Consider the following 20,207-nt stretch of genomic DNA (forward strand, 5'->3'; position numbering starts at 1 on the left):
AAGTGAAGCCATGCACCGACTCCTCTGACTGTAATTTGCTGGTATCAAAAAATAAAATTAATGTACTGACATTTGTAGGAAACCAGCCACGTAAATGAGAAATAGCTATTGATAATAAGGCAAATGAGAAACCTTAGTTACTTCCCTGTTTATGTTGCGATATCTGTTATAAGTATTACAACTAAAACAAATTCCAGATACATATAAGACACTTAAACATAATCTGAAACCAAAGAAAGCACAAAATAAACTTAACTCAGTGTTTATAAACTTACGGCTCTACCAGCGCTTCTTCATGGAAAAGGAAGAAGATGACGAGTTTGTGACGAAAACGTTTTTTGAAAATTAGGTGTCCTACTTGTTGGACGCTGACCTTAACAGCAATGTTTGGAACATTTTAAAAAGAATCCAGTTTTGAGTGCTGATTTGGTATTGTGGATGAAACCGAAGCTCGATTTCACATCAGAAATGAAACAACAATAAAAGAAGTTGATGGAGTTGGTGAATTCTCATAAAAAGACCACTAAGTTCATTTTCGATAATGGTTATCATCAGTGTTTTAAATACTGCAAAGGAATACTTGAAAGTGGTCATCCACCTTGTGGGAGCGTAAAATGTATTATTACGAAGACACCATTACAGTAATGCAGGTCCTGAGCATATTAGATTGATATTAATGAGACGATTAATCAATAGGGACGGGGACTTTAAATCAAGTAAAGCGCTCAATTTGCTTACGTGCCTCCGGAAATCATATCAAACTAAAACGCTTCGGGACTGAACTTGCAAAACATGCCTACCCTCTCCTCTTTTCAGTATGACTCGAGAACTTAGTTCTATTCGTACAACACTTCAGCTCTCAACCACTTACTTAAGAATACTAATGTTTCCTACACCTTGACGCCACTCCTTGAAATCAGGAGCCACATTCCCTTTCTCTGCGAACTGCTAATTTTTGTAGTGCATGAGCTTTTATTTATTGACCTTTGATCAACTCTGAGCAACACTTTGTTGATCCTCTATGCTGTCATCACTGTAAGTTTGGTATTTACGCACCTAAGCTTTACAAAACTAAAATCTCGCTAGGTACTCCAACGCCTCCACAGTAAGTCTCTCCAGAGGCTAGTTGTCTCCCTATAAATGTCTCCTTGCCAATGTGGCTGTCTTCCTATAAAATATAGCTAAAAACAAGACGGAATCCTTGACTACAGAACGTTAGTTGATGGTTATTGTACCTGCTAAATAGGCGGACTGGCAAACATAATAGAAAATAATCCTTTACAAATAGCAAATCTGTAATCTCTCCAACAATTTCCTTTAAACATTAATTAGTATATGCGTAAAGGATAGGGCAGATAAGACAGGATAAATAAATATATCGAGGGGCGGTTATAACAGACAATATGATAAATTTCCTGATGTTCGAAAGTAATTTTTGTCGTTTATAGTCACCGAAATACGAAACTGACTTCGTTTTTCGTGTGGCATTTGAAAGAAGCATCTAAGAAAACTTCGACATAAAATGCTTGGGAGCTACTCCAATAGAATCAAGATAGCAAATTCCTGTTCCATCGCCAAGAGAAGAGGTTCCACAAACGTCTACGCTTTTATTCCATATGCAAGCATTCATGTAACTCAGACATGGTTCTTGTGTTTACCAGTGCGCTTGAAGCCCATCGGTTTGAGTTCTGCTGTTGGAGAAAGCAGGTAACATGCTCGTAAAGCAACTGTAACCAATTCTGGAAGTTAGCTGTCAGCTGTAGAAATAGCAAAATGCGAAAAGAATGAATGCAGTGGCTGATCACTCCCGTATCTCCGAGGTACCTCTTAGTGGCATCAGCACTTTTTCCTTTTCGGGTGGTCAACGTCAGTCTTATGACTGGATTGATGCGGCCCGCCACGAATTCCTCTCCTGTGCCAACCTCTTCAACTCCGAGAAGCACTTGCAACCTACGTCCTCAATTATTTGCTGCATGTATTCCAGCCTCTGCCTTCCTCCACAGCTCTGAGCAGCACACTTGCCTCTAGCACCACGGAAATCATTCCCTGACGTCTTAACAGATGTCCTATCATCCTGACCCTTCTCCTTGTCAGTGTTTTCCACATATTCCTTTCCTCTCTGATTCTGCTCAGAACTTTCTCATTCCTTTCTTTATCAGTCCACCTAATTTTCAACACATCTCAAATGCTTCGATTCTCTTCTCTTCCGATTTACCCATAGTCCATGTTTCACTACATTCTCAAAAATTTCTTCCTCAAACTGCCTATGTTTAATACTAGTAGACTGCTCTTGGCCAGGAATGCCCTTTTTATCAACACCTGTGGTTTTTTGATGCCCCCCGTGCTCCGTCTTTCTATGTCCTCCGTGCTCCGTCCGTCATTGGTTATTTTGCTGCCTAGCTACCAGACTCCCTTAACATCTTTTATTTCGTGACCATCAATCCTTATGTTAAGTGTCTCGCTGTTTTCATTTCTTCTACTTCTCATTACTTTCGTCTTTCTTCGATTCACACTCAATTCATATTCTGTACTCATTACACTGTTCATTACATTCAGCACATCATGATAAGTTCATTCACTTTGATTCAGAATAGCAATGTCATCATTGATATCCTTAAATTTTGAGTTTTAATTTCGCTGAAGAACCTTTCTTTTATTTGCACCATTGCTTCTTCCATGTACAGACTGAACAGTAGGGCAAAAGACGGGATCCCTGTCTTACACTCTTCTTAATCCGAGTACTTCATTTTTGGTCGTCCACTCTTATTATTCGATCTTGGTTCTTGTACATATTACATAATATCCACCTCTCCCTATTGCTTTGCCCCTATTTTTCTCAGAATTTCGAACACTTTGCACCATTTTACATTGTCGAACGCTGTTTCCAAGCCGACAAATATTATAAACGTGTCTTGATTATCAATCGCAACGTCGGAGTTGCCTCTGTGATGCCTTTAGCTTTTTTAAAGCCAAATTAATCGTCATCTAGCACAGCTTCAATTTCGTTTTTCATTCTTCTGTATATTATTCTTTTTAGAAACTTGGATGTATGAGATGTTAAGGTGATAATGCTCGAACGTGTTACCTCTTGCAGTTTTCAGAATTGTGTGGATGATATTTTTCCGCAAGTCGCCAGTCTCATACATTCTACACACCAACGTGATTAGTCGTTTTGTTGCCACTGCCCCCAACGATTGCCTGATTTGATCTTAAGTCCTCCAAAGCTCTTTTAAATTCTGATTTTAATACTGGGCCACCTACACCTTCTACATCGACTCCTGTTTCTTCTCCTGTAGCATCAGACAAATTTTCACCCCCATAGAGGCTTTCAGTGTATTCTTCCAACTATCCGCTCTCTCCTCTGCATTTAACAGTGGAAGTCCCATTGCACTCTTAATGTTACCACTCTTGCTTTTTATGTCAGCGAAGGTAGAGATGTCCATTCCACTTCAAATGTGCTGCCTATATAGTTATACCTTATTGCTCTGTTTATAGCGTTAGAAAAGATTAAGCGTATCTCGTCATTCCTTAATACTTCCGTATCCCACTAATTTGCGTATTGATTCTTCATGACTAATGTCTTAAACTTCAGCCTACTCTTCATCACTGCTACGTTGTGATCTGTGTCTGTATCTGCTCCTGAGTACGTCTTACAATCCGGTATCTGACTTTGGAATCTCTCTCTGGCCACGATGTAATCGAACTGAAATCTTTTCATATCACACGGCCTTTTCCAAGTATTGTGTGTTACTTTTCCAGTCATTGTGTTAATTCTACTAAAATGTTATTTTCATTTATTTCGTGAATTTTTTCTTCCTTGGTATATTTTATTCTCCACGCTTTCAGTTTCACTAGCTCTTTTTTAAGAATGTTTGCAAAGACAGGTCATGTGTGCTTGGCACGACAATGGAGCTCTTCAGCATACAACTGCACTGATGCTCTAATGGTTTGCCGACATTCACCATAAGAGATGTTCACGTTTTTGCTTGTCGTATACATTGTGAATGTCTCAACAGCTTTAAGATTGTGAAAGTAGCAGAATTCAGACTGATGTGCTTCAAGCACACAGGTGAACACACATACCGTGCCTGTGCGACATGTTTGGTTACATTTGTTATAATGCGTCAGACTTTTGTGGAACCTCTTCTCTTGATGACAGGACAGTGGTTTGCGTCGCTATTATTTTGATACATTTGATCAATTTCAATATACCTTATGTTGTTGAAGTTCTCTTAGAAGCTTCTCTGAAATGACAGAGAAAATTGTATATAGTTCAATTAGAAAAAAATGTCGGCGACGTAAGCCGGTGACTACAATCAATCAAAACTACTTGCAAACAGGCGGTCGGTTTGGCCGAGCGGTTCTAGGCGCTACAGTCCTGAACCACGCGACCGCTACGGTCGCAGGTTCGAGTCCTGCCTCGGGCATGGATGTGTGTGATGTCCTTAGGTTAGTTAGGTTTAAGTAGTTCTAAGTTATAGGGGACTGATGACGTCAGCAGTTAAGTCCCATAGTGCTCAGAGCTATTTGACCTTGCAAACATCGGGAAATTCGCCATACTGTTCGCTATAACTTGGTGAAAACCGCACCTAGATATATCTACTCATTCTATATATTTGTGAGGTGACCTGTCTCAGCTGCCTCAATCTGTGGTCAGAAATTGTTTGGAAAGCTTTTAAGGGTATTGTAGAAAAAGTGGTTCAAATGTCTCTGAGCACTATGGGACTTAACGTCTGAGGTCATCAGTCCCCTAGAACTTATAACTAGTTAAACCTAACCAACCTAATAACATCACACACATCCATGACCGAGGCAGGATTCTAACCTGCGACCGTAGCGGTCGCGCGGTTCCAGACTGTAGCGCCTAGAACCGCTCGCCCATCCCGGCCACCGGCTGTGCTGAGAAATGATTGTTTAGCAAAAAATTCGATACGATGCGTCGTTTCCGAGTCATTTAGCATTGAAGTCAGCCAATCAGGCAGTTTCGGGCTCCAAGCAGTCTGCCAGGGACAGTGTCGTCAATCGCATTAATCGTTTGGTTTTCAACCGGTAAAGAGCAATCGAACAAGCAGTAACTTACAGACCCACAGACGTCTGTCCATTATCGTATTTTACCGTGAACAAGTGCTTGAATTTTCGCTCGCAACGATCTCCTTGACTAACTTCAATGCTAAATATCTCGAAACTGGTGCATCGTATCGACTATTTTCGTAACAGTTAGCTATTAAAATGCTAGATTTGTAGAACAGCCATTCGATTTTTTAAGAAATTTTTCGTTTGTAGACCATAGGTATATACTTTTTATTTATTTTTATGTTATTGTTTGGCAACTTTACTGCTTCTGTCGTTCAGTGTGTTTTTCAGTTTTTTTATGTAAGTTCGCAACTAATTGGCTATTATATCCGCTGTTTGAGAAAATCTGCTTCAAAGTACGTAATCTCGTCGTCAAATAGGTTTCTGTTGTGCAAGTATATTGTTAATAAACGTTACTGAGCGATTACTTCGTCTTATATCTGATTTTGTACACAGACAGTGTTTCGAAATAGGGCGTAGGTTGCAGTTTTAACGAGATGTTGCCTTTTCGACTTATTTTTTACCTCTATAGGATTACATATTCGGTTTCTGTTGGTAGAAAATTTTGTTGTGTAGCAGCTGCCACACTTTTATTAAAATTACATATTTATATTTGTAAGACACCTCTAGAAGCACTAAATGTCCACATGTTCTCTAGTAACCTTCGCCGCGTGTCAGTTCAGCGGCGGGACGTTCTTGTATCAGCGATTGTCTCTCTGACTCGTATTATGGGATGGATGCAGGACGAAATGTGTTCAAGAAATGGATTTGAAGGTGAAATGCCAACGCATCTTAAGTCGAATATATAGCTAATTAAGACATGGAGCATATTTATAGCACTAACTGAGCACTTGTATTAAGCTTTATTGAGGTATGTTTAGTAATACTTAACTCTATGTATTATATTTATGACATTGAATGCTATTTTCCATAATTTAATGTTTTACACTTTATGAATGCTATTCAAAAGTCAAACGATGGTAACTCTGTTTTACTGAAACCAGTCATCGCAAATAAAGGTTTTACAAGTGCGATCGTGGCTGAGAAGTTGTTTTCATTTAAGTTGAATATTTACAGATCGTCTCTTAGTACTCAATATGAGCAAGTCAACTAAAGTTGAGATTCGTATATTAATAGAATGTTATTGAGTCGGAAGGGCAGGAGATTTTAAAGTGATGATTCATAGTTAAATGTCTAGTTATATCACAAAAGGTGCCACGAAAAAATCGCTTTTATAATAAGGCTGCGGGCAGCCTCTCCGATTTCCACTGCAATTGAAATCAATATCGCGAGAAGCTGACATCATTGGTCGATACCTCGAAGAGACAATGTCAGTGAATATGACGTAATGTGAGAAACTGACAACGTACACTCGTCCATAAACTCGGAAACTTGGACATTATGAGACACTTGCAAAACATAAAACAATAAATTTTGAATTCTACGTAAGTATTGTGGACCACCTGAATGGAAACATACGTGAGAAGACAAAAAATCTCATTTGGGCCATCGCAATTGCCGAAAAAAAAATGTTTAGGTAATGCAAAAACTGAAATAACTCTTCGATCACCCACGATACTGACCAGATTTAACACTTTCCATTAAAATTTCTTGAGACAAGGAAGGTACAAAATCCTAAGACTGACAGTAGAAGAATAATGACGAACAACGTGGCTTCAAAAACTGAGAAACTGGTTCGGATTCACTTCCCTACAAGTACTTAGATCATTTAAGTCACCGAGAGAGATTTCGCAGTGGCTAGCATACTGGACTCGCATTCGGGAGGACGACGGTTCAATCCCGCCTCCGGCCATCCTGATTTAGGTTTTCCGTCATTTCCCTAAATCGCTCCAGGCAAACGTCGAGTTGGTTCCTTTGAAACGGCACGGCCGAATTCCTTCCCCGTCCTTACCTAATCCGATGAGACCGATGACAATCCAACCACAACCCTGCAAAATGAAAAACAAGATTAACCGTAATCATAGTCAACATCCTAAAAGATGCAGAACCTTAAGAAGAAGAAGAAGAATCACTTATAAGTACATTCAAAGAAATTTCTGCCTGGAAAACAAATTTAACGTAATTGAGAAGTTACGGCATTCCTAGATACGTCTCTAGGTTTTTCCAAAACCTCTCTTCAGGGTAGCTTTTTTACTCACATGAAAAATGTTGAACAAGCGTGTTTATTGCGTCTATAAACACGTGCATTCATTTAGAAACATATTTCTTTCCTTGCTGGTCGAAAAATGATCTTTATGTCAGACGATGAAATGATTGCAGAAGACATAGTATAAAGGAAATTGATTAAGTCGATAAACACATGTATTCGTTTAGAAACATTCTTCTTTCACTGCTGGTCGAAAAATCTTCATCTTTATGTCAGACGGACAAAATTATGGAAGAAGACCTAGGAAAGGCGGAATAACTGTAGATAAGAAAAGAAGGGGAAAAAGTATAGGAGAAAATCTTGATTCGCATCGCATTAGTATTGCTGCCTCCTTCCGAGTCTCATTCTAAAGTAACGAAATGTCTCAACTAGCCCAAAAGAAGCGTCGAATACTTTTCTCAAAGCTTGGCTACTGTTTTTTGCCTGTCTTTCCGGGCCCCTAGACATCAAAGAGAAGTTTCGCCGTGAGAGACACCGTTGTCTTTAAGGCGGAGCACGGGTTCATTGTAGTTATACGACTTTCTAAGAATCCCTGCGAAGTTTAAACTCGATTTAACAGCGCCTGGGAGCCGTTCTGTCGGCACGGAACGAGCCTGGGGAACGCCGGGAGACTCTGGCAGCATCTGCCGCGATGCGCCACCCACCCTCTGCTGTCAGAGCTACGGCCGCGCCGGTGCCCCGCGCTCCGGGCCAGCCGGAGGAGTGAAGAAACAAACGTAGGTCATTCACGTGCCTCAGGGATCAGGATAATCGTATGAATTATGTACTGCTCTCTGGGTATTAGCTAACGTAATAACTTGTAATGCAACCAAAGACTTGTTCAGGATGTCTCAATCATTTTACGTTAAACTGTAATAGGCGATTGCCGCTCCAGAACCGAGATAGGTTACCAACCGTCGGCAATGCACGTTTCTTGTTTGATGGAAGTTCGCAGCATATACCGCATAAGAACAATGTAGCTCTTACTACTCGTAATTGTTCAAAGCGACGACCGCAAGTCTCAACACATGTATTTTAACTGCGCATGCATTCCTTTCACACTCCCTCAAAGATCCTGGGTAGCTTTCGTACCAGGAGACAGATAATGGATGATAAATTGTCGTACGCCCCTGACCACCTAACAGACATACTGTACACAGCTTAGCTCACAGCACGTGTGTCATGTGACGGCCGCACGCATCGCACTGGCGCATTAACCTGTGCCACACGCACACCACTATCCCTGTTATCCATTGCATCAGACAGCTTATCTTGTGTCCATGTTCACGAGACTTCACAGACCTACATTTCGCTTATGGATCTGCAGGATATAGTGCCCGCAAAGCAGCACATATGTATATGTACAGAGAGCGCTTAACCAACAGGCATCATCCTAAAGGCCCGTCCACACGCAACGATGTGCCTGTGCAAATGTCTGCGCACATCACATCTGCGCAAACAGATCGTTGCGTGTGGAACAGAAGATTTGCACCAACCTGAGGTGTGTGCAAACCTGGAAGTTGGAGTTGGTGGTTTGACCGAAACCTCTCAAATCTGTGGGTTCAAACCACATCTGCGCAGACAAGTTGGAGAGTGCGGACAGGAGATCGCAGCGAATCTGGCGCGAAACAGCTATTTGCTCAGTATAGTGTTTGTATTTGTCCGCACAGGGCATTAAAATGGCTGATACTCCTCAGTGTTCTCGAGAGATTGTTAGTGAATTCATTGAAATATATAGAAACCACCCATGTTTGTGGAAGATTAAAAATAAAGAATATAGTGACCAAGACAACAGGACAGCAATTGAAAAATTGCTGGCAGTTGACGCCTCGGCAAACAGAGAAACGGTAATAAAAAATATAAAAAATTCGTTGCGAGCTGTTTACCGAAAAGAGTTATCCAAAGTTTAGAAATCTAGAAGATATGGTGTAGGAGTAGATCAAGTACACCAGCCAACGTTATGGTATTTTGATCTGCTTGGCTTTCTAAGGGTTCGCCGTGCAAATCTCGCAGTAAATTTACGTGAGAAAACTGCTTTCGCTTTAGCAGCCATTGTCTACACCATTTTGACCGCTTTCTCTGTTTCCTGCGGTTGGTCCGAATGCTTTTCGCAACAGAAGCTGCGAACACAGACCACAACAGAACTTCCTCCATTTCTATATTTCAAAATAACTGAATTAAATTTTTGTCGTTTACGGGCACCGCAGTCGCTTGCCACTGATATTTCTTTTCTACACCGACAGATGGCGGGCGAGTAGTAGATTGGGGTTTGTGTCGTGTGAACACACTACATTTGCAGCGATCTTTTGCATGTACAGACATCTGCGCCGATGTCTGCGAGACAGATCGTTGCGTGTGGACCGGGCTTAACTGACAGAATCTTATCTCCGTGGATACCAACTTACGAAAGACGGGGGTCATTCACGCCGAAATGAGCTGGGAAAGGTTCCCGCCAAAGACATGAGCGTACACCTGATTTTCAGGAGATGGTGTTGGATCGTGTGGCCGATCACCCAACAATTGGTACCAGTCAACTAGCTTGTACCACAATGTCGATTTATCAATTTTTAGGTAAGTTATTAATTTGGGCAGCTGGTCACAATTTCACAGCAGATGGCAAACTTTGTTAGTAATAGACTGCCGGAAGAGAGAGCAACGATAGAACTTGTACAAACAGTTTTCATAATCCAGAATGAGATTTTCACTCTGCAGCGGAGTGTGCGCTGATATGAAACTTCCTGGCAGATTAAAACTGTCTGTCCGACCGAGACTCGAACTCGGGACCTTTGCCTTTGGCGGGCAAGTGCTCTACCAACTGAGCTACCGAAGCACGACTCACGCCCGGTACTCACAGCTTTACTTCTGCCATTACCTCGTCTCCTACCTTCCAAACTTTACAGAAGCTCTCCTGCGAACCTTGCAGAACTAGCACTCCTGAAAGAAAGGATATTGCGGAGACATGGCCTAGCCACAGCCTGGGGGATGTTTCCAGAATGAGATTTTCACTCTGCAGCGGAGTGTGTGCCGATATGAAACTTCCTGGCAGATGAAAACTGTGTGCCCGACCGAGGCTCGAACTCGGGACATTTGCCTTTCGCCGGCAAGTGCTCTACCAACTGAGCTACCGAAGCACGACTCACTCTAGGCCATGTCTCCGCAATATCCTTTCTTTCAGGAGTGCTAGTTCGGCAAGGTTCGCAGGAGAGCTTCTGTAAAGTTTGGAAGGTAGGAGACGAGGTACTGGCAGAAGTAAAGCTGTGAGTACCGACCGTGAGTCATGCTTCGGTAGCTCAGATGTAGAGCACTTGCCCGCGAAAGGCAAAGGTCCCGAGTTCGAGTCTCGGTCGGGCACACAGTTTTAATCTGCCAGGAAGTTTCATATCAGCGCACACTCCGCTGCAGAGTGAAAATCTCATTCTGGAAACATCCCCCAGGCTGCGGCTAGGCCATGTCCCCGCGATATCCTTTCTTTCAGGAGTGCTAGTTCTGCAAGGTTCGCAGGAGAGCTTCTGTAAAGTTTGGAAGGTAGGAGACGAGGTACTGGCAGTAGTAAAGCTGTGAGTATGGGGCGTGAGTCTTGCTTCGGTAGCTCAGTTGGTAGAGCACTTGCCCGCGAAAGGCAAAAGCTTGAGTTCGAGTCTCGGTCGGGCACACAGTTTTAATCTGCCAGGAAGTTTCAGTTTTCATAATAGTCACCTTTTATCCTTCATCTTTGTTGTAAGTTGTAGGCTCCTAGTCCAAAGTATAGTGCAACTTTTTTTAATACTGATCTTGAGGATGCTCGGCTTCATTTTGTTTGATAATATGAACATTGGTAGACTTTCTGTTACTGGATTTATGCGTTTTGAGTCATTTCACTTCTCAATTCAATTCAACATCAACCACCACGTTATCAAAAATGTTCAAATGTGTGTGAAATCTTACGGAACTTAACTGCTAAGGTCATCAGTCCGTAAGCTTATACATTACTTAACCTCAATCGTCCTAGGGACAAACACACACACCCATGCCTGAAGGAGGACTAGAACGTCCGCCGGGACCAGCCGCACAGTCCATGAGTGCAGCGCTTTAGACCATGCTATCACAACACACGACATGTATTCCATCTTCGCACTCCAAACGCGTACTACGAACTGCCCAAGGACAATTAATTACTTCTAACGACGAGTAATAAAGAAAATACTATCATGTGTCGATCTATTTGTGCAAAAGCATCACTAAAACATACATTTCAAAAATAAAGTACAAATAATTGTTTATCATTGCATCTTTTTAAGAAGTCCATAATCATGTTCGTAATTATAGTAAGTGTTTATATACGTTGACGTTTATACATTTTCGTATAGCTATATGGTAGTCGATTTCTGGGTTTTGAGTCTTCAACTTCGAATCAGTCATTTTATATGATCCAAGATCTGTTAGTACATTTATCTTGCCATAATTTGTTTTATTAAAATTACCACCTAAAGTTTTGAAAGCGTAAAATGCGATATAAACTTTTATATATAGTAATAAAACTGCTTATTCCAACAACTTTTGGAGTATAGCAACTCAATATTCACAGGTTCTTCATTACATAATATACAACATTTTTGATTACCTTAGTATCATTACTTCACTCAAATGAGGACGAGAGCAAAATTTCGCTTTACACAGCTCTTTCCTCACAAATTTCCAAAACAATTACGAAGTCTATCCTTTTACCTATTTTACCAAATGTCATGTAATGTACAATGGAGAAGCAAAAGATGGTATACATAACAAAAATTCCTACTTGTAACTGTCCTTTGGCAGCTACATTCATTGATATTATCATAGTACGTAACAGTAGAACCTGTATTCATGAGAATGTATAAGCATTTGAAGACACCTAAAACTTCTTTGATCTCTAAAAGCCTGTAAGTAACCACTACATAAAAACATTTTCTTTATACTCGTTTACTTATTTACAAATCTGTCTTCAATTGGTTAAATATTGTTGACTGATAATTCTCTATGCCTCCCCATGAACAGTGGTCCTTGCCGTTGGTGGGGAGGCTTGCTTGCCTCAGCGATACAGATAGCCATACCGTAAGTGCAACAGCAACGGAGGGATATCTGTTGAGAGGCCAGACAAGCGTGTGGTACCTGAAGAGGGCAGCAGCCTTTTCAGTAGTTACAGGTGAAACAGCCTGGATGATTGACTGACGTGGGCTTGTAACGTCAACCAAAACGGCCTTGTTATGCTGGTACTGCGAACAGCTGAAAGCAAGCGGAAACTACAGCATAATTTTTTTCCGAGGGCACGTAGCTGTACTTTATGGTTTAATGATGATAGCATCCTCTTAGGTAAAATATTCCGGAGGTAAAATAGTCCCCCATTCGGATCTTTGCGCGGGGACTACACAGGAGGACATTGTTATCGGGAGAAACAAAAGAGACATTTTATGGATCAGACTGTGGAATGTCAGATCCCTTAATCGGGCAGGTAAATTAGAAAATATAAAAAGGGAAATGGATAGGTTAAAGTCAGATGCAGTGGCAGGAAGAACAGGACTTTTGGTCAGGTGAATACAGGGCTATAAATACAAAATCAAATATGGCGTAATGTAGGAGTAGGTGTAATAGTGAGTAAACAAATAGGAATGAGGATAAGCTACTACGAACAGAATAATGAACGCATTACTGTAGCCAAGACAGACACGAAGCCCACACCCACAACAGTAGTACAAGTTTGTATGTCAACTAGTTCCGCAGATGAGGAGGAGACCGAGGAAATGTATGATGAGATAAAAGAAATTAGTCAGATAGTTAAGAGAGCCGAAAATTTAATAGTCATGGGAAACTGGAATTTGATAGTAATAAAAGGAAGAGAAGGAAAAATAGAAGGCGAATATGGACTGCAGGAAAGATATGAAAGAGGAAGCCGCCTAGTAGAATTTTGCACAGGGCATAAGTTAATCGTATCTAACACTTGGTTTAAGAATCATGACAGAAGGTTGTATACGTGTAAGAGACCTGGAGACGGCGGAAGGTTTCAGGTTGATTATACAATGGTTAGACAGAGATTTAGGAACCAGACTACATTGTTAGATATTTTCAGGGCCAGATGTGGACTCTGACCAAATTTTATTAGATATGAACTGCAGATTAAAACTGGAGAAACCGCAAAAAGGCAGGAATTTAAGGAGGTGGGACCAGGATAAACTGAAAGAACCAGAGGTTGTAGAGGGTTTCAGAAGGGAGCATTACGGAACGATTGATAAGAACAGCGGAAAGGAATGCAGTAGAATATAAATGGGTAGTTTTGAGAGATGAAATAGTGAAGGCAGCAGAGGTTCAAGTACGTAAAAGGGCGAGCGCCAGTAGAATCCTTGAGTAACGCAAGAGATATTGCATTTCATCGATGAAAGGAGATAATAAAAAATTGCATAAACGAAGCAGGAGAAAGGTAATACAACGTCTATAAATGAGATAGGTAAAAAGTGCATAATGGCTAAGCAGGAATTGCTACAGGAAAAATGTAAGGATGTAGAAGCATAAATGAGTAGGGATAAAACATATGCTGTCTACAGGAAAATTAAAGAGACTTTTGGAAAAAAGAGAAGCACCTGTGTGGTTATCAAGTCTCAGATGAATAACCAGTCCTGATCAGTGAAAGCAGAAATGTGGAAGGTATATATAGAGGGCCTGTGCAAGGGAAAAGGACGTAGAGAGAGATGAGAAGGGAGATATGATACTGCGTGAAGAATTTAACAAAGTAATGAAAGACTTAAGTCAAAACAAGGCCCCGGGGAATAGACAACATTCCATTAGGGCTACTTATAGCGTCGGGAAAGCCAGTCACGACAAAACTCTTCCATCTGGTAAGTAAGTTGTATGAAACAGAAGAAATACACTCAGACTTCAAGAATAATACAATAATCCCAATTCCAAAGAAACCAGGTGCTGACAGGTGTGAAAATTACCGAACTATCAGTTTAATAAGTCACCGCTGCAAAATACAAGCACAAATCATTTACAGAAGAATGTGGAAATTAATAGAGGCCGACATCGGGGAGTATCAATTTTGATTCCGGAGAAATGTAGAAACACGAGAGGCAATACCGACCCTACGACTTCTAACAGAAGATAGGTTGAGGCAAGACAAACTTACGTTTGTAGCATTTGTAGAATTAGGGAAAGTTTTTGGTGATGTTTACTGGAATACTCTCTTTAGATTTCTAAAGGTAGCAAGTGTAAAATACAGGGGCTATTTACAATTAACAGGAGCTATTTACAATTTGTACAGAAACCAGATGGCAATTACAAGAATCGATGGGTACGAAAGGGAAGATGCGGTTGAGAAGCGAAGAGGCAGGGTTGTAGTCTATCCCTGATGTTATTCAATCTGTATATCAAGCAGCAAAGAAAACAGAAGAAAAATGTGGAGTAGGATTAAAGTACAGAGGGAAGAAATAAAAACTTATAGGTTTGCCCATGGCATTTTAGTTCTGTCAGAGACGGCAAAGGACTTGGAAAAGCAGTTGAACAGAATGGACAACAACTATCTTGAAAGAAGGCTATAACATGAACATCAACAAAAGGGAAACGAGGATAATGGAATTTAGTAGAATTAAATCAGGTAATGCTGAGGGAATTAGATTAGGAAACGAGACACTTAAAGCAGTAAATGAGTTTTGATGTTGGGAAGCAAAACAACTGATGATAGTCGAAGTAAGGAGGATACAAAATTCAGACTTGCAAAAGCATGAAAAGCACTTCTGAAGTAGAGACATTTGTTAATATCGAGTATCGATCTAAGTGTCAGGAAGTCCTTTCTGAAAGTATTTGTATGGAGTGTAGCCACGTATGGAAGTAAAACGAGGACAATAAACAGTTTAGACAAGAAGAGAATAGAAGCTTTTGAAATATGTCGCTGTAGAAGGATGCTGAAGATGGGTAGATCACGTAACTAATGAGGAGGTACTTAACAGAATCGTGCAGAAGAGAAATATGTGGGGAGTACTGGAGGGAAGCGTTGGAAGTAAAAATCGTAGAGAGAGACTAAGAGATGAATACAGTAAGCAGATTCAGAGGGATGTAGGTTGCAGTAGTTACCCGGAGATGAAGAGGCGTGCGCAGAATAGAGTAGCATGGAGAGCTACCTCAAACCAGTCTTTGTACTGAAGGACACAACAACAAAAACAGTGTCCTATAGCCAACAGAAAACATCGTTGACCACATAGAGTTATTTGAATTACTTTAAAGAAGATATTATAAAATATTTTAGATCAGAGAACAAAATGAATATACTCCTCTTGCTTAAAACAGAAAGTAAATGTTTTTGCAACACTTAACAATATCTTTTACATTTTTCACTGATATCTTCATGTCCTTCGTAATACCTTAGATCACCTCCAGGTGTGTCACTTTGGAAAAAAAAAAATTGTTCATCAAATTTTAAGCCCAGTTCTAAATTCATTTTATTTTACTTTTTGTTTCCTTAATTAACAAGCCATCTTGTTTCCTTGTGTTTCTATTATCATCTCTGTTCCAATTTCTGTTCCAACTTTTACAGTGTTGTTCTTCAGAATAAAAATTGTTACCGTTTACTCTATTACCTTTCCTTGTGATGGTAACTGTTACCATTGTAGTTACTATGCCCCTCCTGTTGTGATTGCCAGCTTTGATTACTACTTCTTTCAAAATATGTGTGCCTATTGTGGTTGTATTTCCCTGTTTTCTTTTTCTTCCAAATTCTATGTAATTTATCTACACAGGTCTATTGTGTCGTCTGATCCATAGACTAGGTCCCACTGTATCTCAGCTGGTAACCTCCTTTTTGAAGCATCGATCTGAGTGAGTTTATCGAAAGGTTTTCTCAAATGAGCTAATTTCTTAAGATAATGTTTGTAAAACTGTTTCATGCTAATATGCTCCTCCCTGTAATTTGGTCCATTGAGAAATTCACTTTTTATATTGGCTTGTTCAGTCTCTGGACAAAATCTGTCTACAAATCCTTTCTCGAAATCTGAATAGGATGATCATCATTAATATACTGATTAGGCCAACTTAATGCTTCACCTTCTAGAAACTTGTCAACAAACTTCATTTTCAAATCAGTCATATTAGACATAAAATTATATCTGCAATGCTGTAGAAAATCTATAAGATGTACACTGTGGGGTCATGCCCATTCGTGCAATATAGGGTGCCTCTTATATGCTAATTCTTATATGCTAATTCCTTCTCTACTTGGAAACATGACGTCCTCTAATGATGAACCCTTAGTTAGAGGGACATCCTTTAAGCAGGTATACCTATAAGCTGACTTCAATTTAGAAAAGGGTGCACCTCTAACACCAACTACTACAGGAATTTTTTCATGAGTGATCCCACCTCCACCCACTACACTGTCACCTACAAGCTTCGCCAGCCTCCCCTTCCCACACCTATTGCGGTGCAGGCCATGCCCAGTGAAACCCACTGAAATGTAACCCATTCCCTCTGCCATCAACGCCCTCCCCATACCCATGTTAACGCGCCTAATAGCCGCATTAAGATGAGGTCGATCATGACGCTGAAACAGTTGCACGAAATGCACACTAGTGCCGCCAGTTTTAGTAGCTATCTTCACCAGGTCACCACCTACATCATATTTCTCGTCCCTATCAAGACTGTTCCGTGCTCCACCCACTATCACTACCTGATCCTCCTTCATAAAATTCATACATGACTCCCCTGTACTGTCAGTCACCTGAGCCAACCCTGCACTAGGCTACACAATGCTGGTGACCTGGTACCCACTCCCCAATACTTCCTACAACTGCTGGCCTACACCTCTAGCGTGCGAACTACCTAGCAGCAGAACCTTCTTCTTTTTGTTAGACTTCGCTACTGACATAGGCCTCCTGACTGCTGAGGACTGCTACATGTTCCCTATATCTACAGCTAAAAGAGGTTTCTCTCCATTCAGTTCTGACAGTTGGCCAAATGTGTTCCATATACGCAAATTATAATTGAGTACCTCCTCTTCCTCCTAGCTGCCTTCTTGCCAACTGCTAGCTCCCATTCCCCACCACCATTCACTCTCCTCGACCTATATAGTTCCTCCTTAGCGCGTTATATCTGCGCCTGAAGGGCACAGATCTTACGCTCCTGCTCCTCTATCAACTTATTTCTACTACAGATTCTGTATTGCTAGGAGATGATCTCCCTAGAATGCCCACTGGCTTCCCCACTGTATTCCCGTAGATGAAAATACTTTGAACAAATTCCACACGGTAACCGACTACTCACAAACCTATGACAGAGCCCACATTTCTCACTCATGGTAAAATTTTACAGTTAGTGCAAAAACTATACATCCACGTTACCTATATTCAGTTACAACAGTAGAACTATTTATAGAACTAACAATAGCGGTCTCGAAATTCTCTGTCTACTAAGATAGCAACAATTTGTATTTATACTACTACACCATGATTAATACCAATACCAACAAAACTTCACAAAATTATCAGCTAAAACCAAAAATTTAAGCGGCTACAGTAACACTCAACGAAGCTAAAACACTGAATGAAAATTTTACTGAAATATTACAGTAGGAAACAATAATAAACGTCAGTTGAAAACTAAAGCACGAAGTTTACTAAACGACTTCAACGCACAGAAAACTCCAAAAAAAGCAGCGAGCGAACGTTTCCAAAAGTTTATTAAATAGTTAATTCGTCAGAAGCAGCACGAAACACCGAAATTTAAGAACTATATAACAGAGCAAAAAAAACTTAGTCAGTACAGCTACAGCTGCAACTGCACTCCGCAAAATGTTAACACACTACTGTGTGTATTCCGATCTCTGTCTTCCTCTACAGTTTTTGTCCTCTAGTGCTCTTTCTATATAGTATAACTGAAGTCATTGCCTGATGTCTCATCATCATGTACCTTCTCATTGTCAGTGTGTTCCACATATTCCTTTCCTCCCCGATTCTGCGCAGAACCTCCTCATTCCTCACCTTGTCAGTCCACCTAACTTTAAACATTCGTCTACAGCACCACATCTCAAATATTTGGATTCTCTTCTCTTCCCGTTTTCCCGCAGTCCATTTTCCACTAACACAATGCTGCACTTCTGACGTACATTCTCGCCGGCCGGAGTGGCCTAGCGGTTCTAGGCGTATATCCTGGAACCGCGCGACTGCTACAGTCGCAGGTTCGAATCCTGCCTCGGACATAGATGTGTGTGATGTCCTTAGGTTGGTTAGGTTTAAGTAGTTCTACGTTCTAGGCGACTGATGACCTCAGAAGTTAAGTTCCATAGTACTCAGAGCCATTTGAACCATTTGACGTACATTCTCAGTAATGTATTTCTCAAATTAAGGTCTTTGTTTGATACTAGTAAACTTCCATTGGTCAGGAATGTCCTTTTTGCCAGTGCTAGTCTCCTTTTGATGTCTTCCTTGCTCCGTCTGTCATTGGCTATTTTGCTCCCTAGGTGGTAGAATGCCTTAACACTCTCTACCTCGTAACCATCACCCTTGATGATAAGTTTCTCGGTGTTCTCATTTCTGCTGCTTTCCATTACTTTCGTCTTTCTTCGATTTCGTCACGGTTCATATTCATTACTCTTTAGACTGTTTATTCCATTCAGCAGATCTTTTAATTCTTGTTCATTTTCACTCAGGATAGCAATGTCATCATCGAATCCTATCATTGATATCACTCCTGAAGCTTTTTTTTATTTCCATCATTGCTTCTTCGAGTTACAGATTGAGCAGTAGGAGCGAAAGACTACATCCTTTACACCTTTTTAATCACAGCACCTTGTTGTCGTTCTTCCGCTCTTGTTATTCCCTCTCGGCTCTGGTACATATTGTATATTACCCGTCTCGCCTTATAGCTTACCCCTATTTTTCTCAGAATTTCGCACATTTTGCACCATTTTACAATGTCGAACGATTTTTCTAGGTATTCAGATCCTATGATCTTATGAACGTGTTTCTTGTTTAGTCTTGCTCCCATTCTCAACCGCAACGAATTGCCTCTCTGGTGCCTGTACGTTCTCTAAAGCCAACCTGATAGTTTTCTAGCACATCCTCAATTTTCTTTTCCAGTCTTCTGTATATTATTCTTGTTAACAACTTGGATATATTAACTGCTAAGCTGAGTGCGCAATAATTCTCGTACTTGTCATCTCTTGCAGTCTTCGGAACTGTGTAGATAATACTTTTCCAAAAGTCAGATGGTATGTTGTCAGACTCATACATTCTACACACTAAAGTGACCTATGTTTCTTCTCGTATCACATCAGACAAGTCTTCCCCCTCACAGGGACTTTCAGTCTATTCTTTCCGTCTATCCGCTCTCTCCTCTCCATTTAACAGTGGAATTCCCTTTAGACTCACAATGTTACAACCCTTGCTTTTAATGTTACCGAAGGATGTTTTGAATTTCCTGTATGCTGACTCTGCCTTCCAACAGTCATTGCTTTTTAGATTTCTTTACATTTTTCCTGCAGCCATTTTGTCTTAGCTTTCCTGCAGTTCCTGTTTATTTCATTCCTCAGCGACTTGTATCTCTGCATTCCTGAGTTTCCCGGAATATTTTTGTACTTCTTCCTTTCCTCGATCTACTGAAGTATTTATGCTGTTACCTATGGTTTCTTCGCTGTTAAGTTCTTTGTAACTATGTTTTGCTTTCCAACTTCTGTGATGGTACTTTTTAGAGATGTCCATTCCTCTTTAACTATACTGCCTACTGAGCTGTTACCTATTGCTGTTTCTATAGGCTTAGAGAACTTCAAGCGTATCTCGTCATTTCCTTACTGCTTCCGTATCCCAATTCTTTGCGTATTGGTTCTTCCTGGCCAATATCTTAAACTTTAGCTTACTCTTCATCGCTACTACATTGTGATCTGATTCTGTATCTGGCCCTAGGTACGCCTTGCACTGCAGTATCTGATTTCTAATCTCTGTCTATGATGTATTCTGACCGTAATATAATCTAACTGAAATCTTCCCATATCGCC

At 40.6% G+C, this 20,207-nt stretch overlaps 1 non-coding gene across 1 annotated transcript; it reads right to left on the reverse strand.

Annotated features, from left to right (window-relative positions):
* Window positions 1-9,975: 9,975 nt before the first annotated feature.
* Trnaw-cca (transfer RNA tryptophan (anticodon CCA)) lies at window positions 9,976-10,050 on the reverse strand. The gene has a single exon. It is a non-coding gene; the product is annotated as a tRNA-Trp (tRNA).
* Between the last annotated feature and the right edge of the window lie 10,157 nt (window positions 10,051-20,207).

Source organism: Schistocerca gregaria, chromosome 4 (genome assembly GCF_023897955.1).
Source record: "Schistocerca gregaria isolate iqSchGreg1 chromosome 4, iqSchGreg1.2, whole genome shotgun sequence".
Taxonomy (NCBI): Eukaryota; Metazoa; Arthropoda; class Insecta; order Orthoptera; family Acrididae; genus Schistocerca; species Schistocerca gregaria.